Source organism: Paramisgurnus dabryanus, chromosome 2 (genome assembly GCF_030506205.2).
Source record: "Paramisgurnus dabryanus chromosome 2, PD_genome_1.1, whole genome shotgun sequence".
Taxonomy (NCBI): domain Eukaryota; kingdom Metazoa; phylum Chordata; class Actinopteri; order Cypriniformes; family Cobitidae; genus Paramisgurnus; species Paramisgurnus dabryanus.
In genome coordinates, this window is record NC_133338.1 from 7,232,556 (window position 1) to 7,242,663 (window position 10,108).

Here is a 10,108-nt window from a genome sequence, read left to right on the forward strand (position 1 = left end):
CAAACAATCATAAACAATAAACAGGCACAGGTCAAAAACAGAGAGATACAGAATGTCAGGTAAGCGCTCGGTAATGCAGACAAACAAACAATACTTCGCAAAATGAATGAGTTCTGAGTGAGCTTATATAGTCCAGGTGATTACAAAACAGGATGCAGGTGTGATGAACCGGTTAGTGCAAGGGATCATGGGTATTGCGGTGCAGAAGCATGTGTGAATGTACAACCTCTGACGAAAGCCATGATGACTGTGACAGCCATTTTACCATAAAAACTTGAATGTATTTTCAATAAAAACTTTAACAGTATTGACTTTGAGCAATTTAACAGAAATCAAAGAAATATTTAAAAACACACTGCAGCCAGAAGACTGCGTTGTCATTCACTCGCTGCCCAGCACTATTGAGTCCTCCTCTATCTTAATAATATTCAGAGAAACAGGTTTAACCTCTTGAAAAACACCCCCATTCTGGCCCGAAACCATGAAAATACCTACTTTCACTAAAAGGGCTGTTTTTACTAAACCATTTATAGTATAAGCATAACTGTGGTATCATTAGATAGAAGACACTTTGAGCTTCGTTTTCCATGTTTCAAAATTATTTTAAGATAAAAAAAAAGTTAGAGAGGCTGAAGTACATTGTAATAAAACATTTTTTGCATAACATCTTTTTTAACACTAAAAATCTTAATGATAAATATATGTGTGAAACCTATAAATGCAATGAGGCCAAAGCCACAAGTCTAAAGAAGTTATATTTCACGTTTGAAGTCAATAGACCCAAAAATGAGATTCTTGCAAGAGTTTTTGTAAGACTAGTGCCTTTTCTAAGTGCCAGTCAGCCATAAAATAAAAGTCTTTTGTTTACATGCATACACGTTCGTTCTTTTTATTGTTTATCCTTATATAAGCGTATAAAATGCCGTATCCACACCAGGAAATAAAGCTTCACACAAAGATCGTTGAATTCGTGTTCTAATTGGCTACACGTTCTGTCTATCAATATTTTCCATGAAGTCATTGGAGGAACGCGCGAGTCAGATGACGTCACGATATTAGACAGCGCTGTTTGGATATTATGTATTATACTCCCGCCTACTTGTACAATCATGTTTGAGCGCTGATTTTGAACGCATCTGAAATCTGATGTAAACAATGGAAAATATATCCATATTTCACGGATTATACGCATTTGTGGACAAAACTGGTCATTGGATGTACTTTGTTGGAGAGTTTTTATGGGTTATTCACACATCTGAAACAGACTGGATTCGATTCGCGTTCCTTATACCAGCACAAAGGTAAGGAGTCAGTTTATATTATGCATGTTGTTATCTGGACTTCTGTAATAAAATACTATATTTATGATACTAGAGCAATTTAATCTCAAAACGGACACCATACACTGACGCTTAACCCTTAGACCTTTTAAACGATGTATAGTAGTTGTCATGACTGCTGGGTGATCGATGGCTGTTTGATCTGTGTGTGTGTGTGTGTTGTTTACCTGTGGTGCCGGTTCCTCGTGTATTCACTAACTCCGCCCCCTTGTTTCGGTAATTGTTCACCGGTGGTGTCTCGTTTACCTTTTCCTTTATATTGCACGTAGTCCTGTCCTTCGTTGCGCGCTCATTGTTTTATCACAGTCCTGCTGCCCTGCCTTGTCTTGTCAGTCGCTCTCTGTCTTCTCCTCTGTTACCCCAGGTTTGGTTTTGGCGTTCGGGGACTCGTCTTCACCCAGACCGCTCGCTTGTGGAGTACTGGATTAATTGACTTTGTTTGTCTCTCGCAACAGCTGGTCCGCTTCGTTTCAAGGCGGTATACCAGCTGTCTCCCTTTCTCTCCGGTTTGCATCATCACCCGTGAGTGGAGTTCACCTCATTACCATTGTGGATTATATTGACTCTAACGACTGTTGTTTCTCGGAACCACCGGTTCGCTTCGTTTTTAGGCGGTGACCAGTGGTTTTCGAGTGGCCCTACTACATCAGGATTTCACAGTGGATTACCCATCTGAGAACTTGGAGTTTCCATCTTCCATCTCCGCCTGTCATCCACCTTCAGGGCGGCGTGTATCATCCCTCTGTTGCGTGTGGTGATTGTGCTGGCGTTCTCGACGGAGTGCGTGGGTGGCTCTCTCTCTCCCTTCGGATCTGTACTGGACTATTGTGTAGCACCGACTCACTCTCTCCTACTGTGGGAGTGCTTTATCCCCACAGTAGTGATTCCACCAGAGTGGGTCAACGGGTGTGTGCCGTGTGTGGGTCTATCAGTGACTTGCTCTCCTATTTTCTATATTTTCTAAATAAATTGTTAACTTGCATCTGACTCCTGAGTTCATTTCGTGACAGATGAGCGCGCCAAAAATGGAGTCAGCAAGTTTAGAAAGCCTGGAGGTGCAGACCGCCCTTCACCAGCAGGGGGCGGCCATCGACCAACATTCGTCGTTATTGTCTGCTGCTGCCAGAGATTTCAGCATCCTGTCTGAGCAATTGAAAGAGCTCAGCAATCGTTTGGATAAAGTGACTCCTCACCATGAAGCCCCAACCTCATCCGGAGGAGCCGCTTCATTTGAACGGGAGCCACACACGGCAACACCCCCCACCTACAATGGCGATCCTAACACCTGCAGATCCTTTCTACAGCAGTGCTCTCTCGTCTTTGCGCTCCAACCCCGTCGATTTTCTTCATCCACTTCCAGAGTGGCCTATGTCCTGACGTTACTCACTGGAAGGGCGAGAGACTGGGGTATGGCCGCCTGGGGGGGCTAAAGCTCCTTTTACATTCTCGTTCGAGGCTCTGGAGGAAGAGATGTTAAAATTGTTTGACCGCTCACTCAAGGGAGACATGGCAGCGGCTGAGTTGGTGAGATTACGGCAACGTAATGACTCTGTTACTGATTTTGCTATTCGTTTTAAGACGCTCGCCATTTGCTGCAACTGGAACGACGCGGCATTAAGAGCACAATTCCTCAAGGGTCTTACACCGGTCATTCAGGACGAGATTGCACTGAGGGAGCCACCCACGTCCCTGGAAGCTGCCATCGATCTGGCCCTGAGGGTTGAGTCTCGCCATCGGCAGAGAGACCTGCGTCGCTCATTTCACCAGCGGATGTCGGAACCAGGGGAGATCACTTCAGAGACACCCTCCGAGGAGCCTATGCAGCTGGGCAAGTTTCGCTTATCTGCTGGGGAGAGAAATCGTCGACTATCTAATGGTCTCTGCTTGTATTGTGGCAAGCCGGGGCATCTGGCGGCCACCTGTCCGGTAAAAGCTCACGCCCGCCGATGAACCTGGGAGTCTCGGTGGGCGCATCGTCATTTAAATCTCCCGTAAGCAGCACCACACTACCTGTTCTTATTAACTCTTTTCCGTCACAGGCGTTGCTGGATTCCGGTGCGGAGGCGTGTCTTTTGGATGCTGGGTTGGCCAAGTCCTGGGGTATTCCACTCGTCCCTCTCTCCTCTCCTTTGTCTGCCTGGACATTGAAGGGCCAGCATATGGCTGTGATCACGCACCGCACACCCCCTGTGAGTTTGTTTGTTTCTGGCAATCATCGTGAGGAGATCGAATTTTACATCTTAGAGGATTCACAATCGCCAGTCATTTTAGGTCATGACTGGCTATCCAAACATAATCCTCACGTTGATTGGCAGAACAATGTTGTGTTATCTTGGAAGTCTTCGTGTTATGTTTCTTGTCTTGGTCCTGCTCCTTCTCTTGTCTCTTGTTCTGTCTCGCAGGTTCCAGCTATCGATCTCTCGGGAGTCCCGGCGGAGTACTCGGATCTGTATCAGGTTTTCAGTAAGTCCCGGGCTACTTCTCTGCCTCCTCATCGGTCGTATGATTGCGAGATCAAACTACTTCCCAACACTTCTCCGCCTAAGGGTCGTATATTTTCCCTAGCTAAACCAGAAAGAGAGGCTATGGATAAATACATTAATGACGCTCTTAAAGCCGGTCTCATTCGCCGCTCCTCGTCTCCAGCTGGTGCTGGATTTTTCTTTGTAAAGAAGAAAGACGGGTCTCTTCGTCCGTGCATTGATTATCGAGGGCTGAATGACATTACTGTTAAGAATAAGTACCCCTTGCCATTAATGTCATCAGCATTCGAATTATTACAGGGAGCGCGCGTATTTACCAAGCTAGATCTGCGCAACGCTTATCACTTGGTACGTATTAGAGAGGGCGATGAGTGGAAGACAGCCTTTAACACACCTTCAGGACACTGGGAATATTCCGTTCTGCCGTTCGGTCTTTGTAACGCTCCAGCTGTCTTCCAGACCATGGTCAATGAAGTGCTGGGTGACATGATTAACAGATTTGTCTTTGTGTATCTCGATGACATTCTCATCTTTTCTCCCTCCATGCAGATACACACTCAGCACGTTCGCATGGTTTTACAACGGCTATTAGAGAATCAGCTATTCGTTAAGGCGGAGAAGTGCGAGTTCCACAAGAAGTCGGTTTCGTTTCTGGGTTTTGTTATTGCCGAGGGTGAAATTCGTCCCGATCCCGCTATGGTTAAGACGGTTGCCGATTGGCCAGTACCCGACACTCGGAAGGAGCTTCAGCGATTTCTGGGGTTCGCCAATTTCTATCGGCGTTTCATCAGAAATTTTGGTCAGATCCCTAAGCCTCTTACTGCTCTTACTTCACCTAACGTGTGTTTCCGTTGGAATAGAGAGGCTCAGGAGGCCTTTGATGTGTTAAAGTCCCGGTTCATCTCTGCGCCTGTCCTCTCTATTCCCGATCCGGCTAAACAATTTATAGTGGAAGTGGATGCATCTGATGTCGGGGTAGGCGCCGTTTTATCTCAGCGATCGTCTATTGATGGGAAAGTACATCCGTGTGCTTTTTTCTCTCACCGGTTAAACCCAGCAGAACGTAATTACGACATAGGGAATCGGGAGCTGTTGGCGGTTAGACTCGCTTTGGGTGAATGGCGTCACTGGTTGGAGGGAACCTCGGAGCCCTTTCTGGTCTGGACGGATCATAAGAATCTTGAATATATCCGTTCGGCCAGAAGACTAACATCTAGGCAGGCTCGTTGGGCACTCTTCTTTGATCGTTTTAACTTCACCCTCTCGTACCGGCCTGGCTCGAAAAATACCAAACCTGATGCTCTCCCGTCTGTTCGAGAAGTCCGGTTCGGAGAGGGCGGAGACCATTCTCCCGGAGGGGAGGGTGGTCGGCGCCCTCGTATGGGGAATCGAACAGCGGGTGAGAGAGGCCGGCCGGGAGGGGGAAGTTCCGGAGGGGTGTCCAGCGTGTCGCCTATGGGTTCCTGAGCGGTTACGTTCCGATGTCATCCGGTGGGGTCACGAGTCCAAGTTTGTCGGCCATCCAGGAATTCGGAGAACGTTGGCTGCCGTCCATCAGCGTTTTTGGGGGCCTTCTATGTCCACTGACGTCAGACAGTTTGTACTAGCCTGTTCGGTTTGTGCTCGTAATAAAGCATCTAATTTACCACCCGCTGGTCTGCTTAAATCTTTGCCCGTGCCCTCCCGCCCCTGGTCTCATATAGCTCTTGATTTTGTCACTGGCTTACCGGCATCTAATGGTAACACTGTTGTTCTAACTGTGGTGGATCGTTTTTCGAAGGCGGTTCATTTTATTCCCCTGCCCAAGCTACCTTCTGCTAAAGAGATGGCCCAGGTTTTGATTAATCACGTCTTTCGGTTACATGGTATTCCGACTGATGTAGTGTCAGATAGGGGTCCTCAGTTCATCTCTCGTTTTTGGCAGGAGTTTTGTAGACAAATTGGCGCCACCGCCAGCTTGTCTTCTGGTTATCACCCGCAGACCAATGGGCAATGCGAACGGGCTAATCAGGATCTCGGTAGAACGCTCCGCTGTCTGTCGTCACAATATCCGAATTCCTGGTGCGATCAGCTTCCGTGGGTTGAGTATTCTCATAATTCTCTTCCCGTTACGTCTACCAATTTATTCCCGTTTGAACTTTCCATCGGTTATCAACCTCCCCTATTTCCATTACAGGAGCCCGAGGCAGCAGTTCCGTCTGCGTTAGCTTTCGTACGCAGGTGCAGACGCACCTGGAGGAGCGCTAAGACATTGTTATTATCTAATTCCAGACGAACCAAGGCTGCAGCTGATCGTCATCAGCGACCTCCACCCCGTTACGTTTGTGGTCAAAAGGTATGGCTTTCTACCAAGGATCTGTCTCTCCGTGAGCCTTCTCGTAAGCTGGCTCCGAGATTCATTGGGCCATACAGTATTTCTAAGGTCATTAATCCGGTGACGATAAAGCTTAAGTTACCCCTTTCTCTTGGTCGGGTTCACCCTGTTTTTCATGTATCCAAGGTTAAACCTGTGATGTTTGCTCGCTATAACCCCCCTGTCTCTGCCCCTAATCCCCCCGCCCCTCGTCTAGTGGATGGTGCCCCTGTCTACACTGTTAAGAGGTTACTAGACTCCCGCCGCAGGGGCAGAGGATATCAGTATTTAGTGGATTGGGAAGGATACGGTCCTGATGAGAGGAGCTGGGTTCCGGGTCGGGATTTGCTGGATCCTGGGCTGATCGAGGATCTCCGTCGGCGACAGGGTGAGTCTCCCGGTCCGTCTGGTGCCGGTCGTGGAGGGGGGGCTACTGTCATGACTGCTGGGTGATCGATGGCTGTTTGATCTGTGTGTGTGTGTTGTTTACCTGTGGTGCCGGTTCCTCGTGTATTCACTAACTCCGCCCCCTTGTTTCGGTAATTGTTCACCGGTGGTGTCTCGTTTACCTTTTCCTTTATATTGCACGTAGTCCTGTCCTTCGTTGCGCGCTCATTGTTTTATCACAGTCCTGCTGCCCTGCCTTGTCTTGTCAGTCGCTCTCTGTCTTCTCCTCTGTTACCCCAGGTTTGGTTTCGGCGTTCGGGGACTCGTCTTCACCCGGACCGCTCGCTTGTGGAGTACTGGATTAATTGACTTTGTTTGTCTCTCGCAACAGCTCCCTTTCTCTCCGGTTTGCATCATCACCCGTGAGTGGAGTTCACCTCATTACCATTGTGGATTATATTGACTCTAACGACTGTTGTTTCTCGGAACCACCGGTTCGCTTCGTTTTTAGGCGGTGACCAGTGGTTTTCGAGTGGCCCTACTACATCAGGATTTCACAGTGGATTACCCGTCTGAGAACTTGGAGTTTCCATCTTCCATCTCCGCCTGTCATCCACCTTCAGGGCGGCGTGTATCATCCCTCTGTTGCGTGTGGTGATTGTGCTGGCGTTCTCGACGGAGTGCGTGGGTGGCTCTCTCTCTCCCTTCGGATCTGTACTGGACTATTGTGTAGCACCGACTCACTCTCTCCTACTGTGGGAGTGCTTCATCCTTACAGTAGTGATTCCACCAGAGTGAGTCAACGGGTGTGTGCCGTGTGTGGGTCTATCAGTGACTTGCTCTCCTATTTTCTATATTTTCTAAATAAATTGTTAACTTTCATCTGACTCCTGAGTTCATTTCGTGACAGTAGTGTTATTATTATTGTTGTTTGTACACAGTAGGCTATATATATATATTGTTAGCAGCATTAAAAAAAACTGACGTCCTTCCGTCCGCGAGCTAGTGCGCGTCGAGAGGTTAATAATGTAATAATAATAGTAACAGATTCAATAACAGATAATAACAGATTTAATAATGTAATAATGGCTTTTTATGACTATAATTGTGTATTGTGTCTATGTTTGTCATTATAGGGACCAGAACAGCTCGAAAACAATGTGGATTAAACAAATTTATATACATTTCACTGACCTTCAAAATGCATCTTGAAGAGGTTTTGCTCATAAAGGCATGTAAAATAAAGTAATGTGAACTTGAGATCATTATACTGTTATTTAACTGCACAGTTTGAGCTGCAAACACAGCCAGTGTAAACACACGGCAAACGCTCTCCTCACGCGCTGCTCACGCTTGCGGTGCGAAACCGGTTCAGCCTGCGCTCCAGCTGGGTCAACTTTATTTTTTTTAAATAATTTCTATATTTTATTTTCAAACTGAAAACATGATGTGATTAACACTCAAGTCATTCAAGTCTTCGTGTCTCAAGTCAAGTCCCGAGTCTTTAACTTTCAAGTCAGAGTCAAGTCTCAAGTATATTATTTTTTGTCAAGTCAAGCCACAAGTCATAAAATAGCGACTTGAGTTGACTCGTTCCAAGTCACCAAGTCACAAGTCCCCATGTCTGCAATTCAGTGCAAATGTTAAAATTTGAGAGAACTACAGTAGTTTGGGCTGTGACGGGCAAACGCTTCAGAAAATCAAAAATTCTTCTAGTAACTTTTGTGAGGCTTGGTCCAAGGAGCATGTACGTCCAGTTTCGTGAAGTTCAGACAAAATTTGTGACCTTTGAATCTTTTTTTAGGTTTTCTGTTTAAACCAGTATGGCGGAAGAACGACACGGATCTGTGACGTCATGTCCTCAAGCAACTTAGACCGGCACTGCCCGAACGTTTTAAAGTTTAAACGGTTTCTATGTGCAAGCACACTTAATAATGGGAGATGGAAATGCATTTGCCAAAAAATTTGACGTAGCAAACATTAAAGTAGCAGCACTCACACACATCATCAACACCTCCCTGCTCACCGGTATATTTCCATCAACGTTTAAACGGGCCCTGGTCATGCCATTGCTTAAAAAAGCCCCACTCAACCCCCAGTGCTGGGCAGTAGCTTCACTACAAGTAGCGAAGCTAGTAGTTTAACTACATTTTTCAGTAGCTTGGTGGTAGCTTAGCTGCTTTCTAAATCAAATAGCTTTTCAGTAGCTAAGCTCTTTTTTGACCAAGTAGTGAGGTAGCTTCCACACAAGCTACAATTTTCCAAACATTTCTGAAGTCGTCCTGAATTTGAGAATAAGCGCGTCATTTGAATCGACACAGGACGTCGTTTGTCCCATATTTTCGAGTTGTGCAGCCTTCCTTCATTCATACAAAACATTACCACTCGCATTCTGTGAAGACTCGTGCTCTACCTCTGACTGGGTTATGTCATCAAGCCAAGCTAATATAAAAACATGTAATAAATATTACAATTGAAACTATTAATAGAATGTGCTTTGGCGGGCACCTCACAGACTCTGTGCAGGCTACCTGCTGCCTGCGGGCCCACGTTTTGAGACCCCTGTGTTAAGATATGTCAAGGCCAGGGGTTTTTAAATTAAGGCAGCTCAAACATGCATTTTATTCTGGAAGTAGGATAAGATCTGTCCAGAGCAAACCGCCCCATAATGTGAAGTACCTAGGCCTACATTATGCTTGTATAGCCTATAATTACCAAAATGCTAAATGGAAACGGAATAAATAATTACATAATAAAACTGGTTAAAAATAAAAAAGTAGCTTGGATGTAGCAAGCTACTATTGATGTAGCTTAGCTTGCTACATTTCCCAGGGGGGTAGCTTCAGTGTAGTTAAGCTTCATTTAATGTGAAGTAACTGGTATCTTAGCTCACTACATTTTCCAAGTAGCTTGCCCAGCACTGTCAACCCCTCTCTTACAGATATATAGAGCTGTCTCACTCCTTCCATTCATTGCCAAAACACTTGAAAGAGCAGTTTTCAATCAGGTATTTTCCTTTCTATCACTGAACAATCTACTTGATGACAAGAAGTCAGGCTTTTAATGCAACCACTCCACCGAAAAAGCACTTCTGTCGGTTATGGAAGCATTATGGATAGTGAATGCGGAATCCAAATCCTCGGTTCTGATTCAGCTAGACCAGTCAGCAGCCTTTCATACAGTCTGCCTATCCAACATCTCGGCGTGGATGAAGAAACACCACCTCCAGCTGAATCTAGCGAAGACGGAACTGCTGTTATTTCTGGCACAACCCAAGATAAAGCATGCCCTTTCCATTCAACTGGGCAACAAAACCATTACTCCTTTCAAAACTGCCAGAAACCTTGGCTTAATCTTTGATGACCAACTGTCCTTCACTGATTACATTGCAAAGACAGTATGTTCAGGTCGATTTGCACCGTACAATATGAGGAAGATACCCCCCTTCCTAATGCCTAAGTTCAGACTGCATGATTTTCAAACTTGTCGGGTCACCTGTGGTTTTACACTGCGTGATTATCTGGGGTAGCGTTCAGTCGATGCTG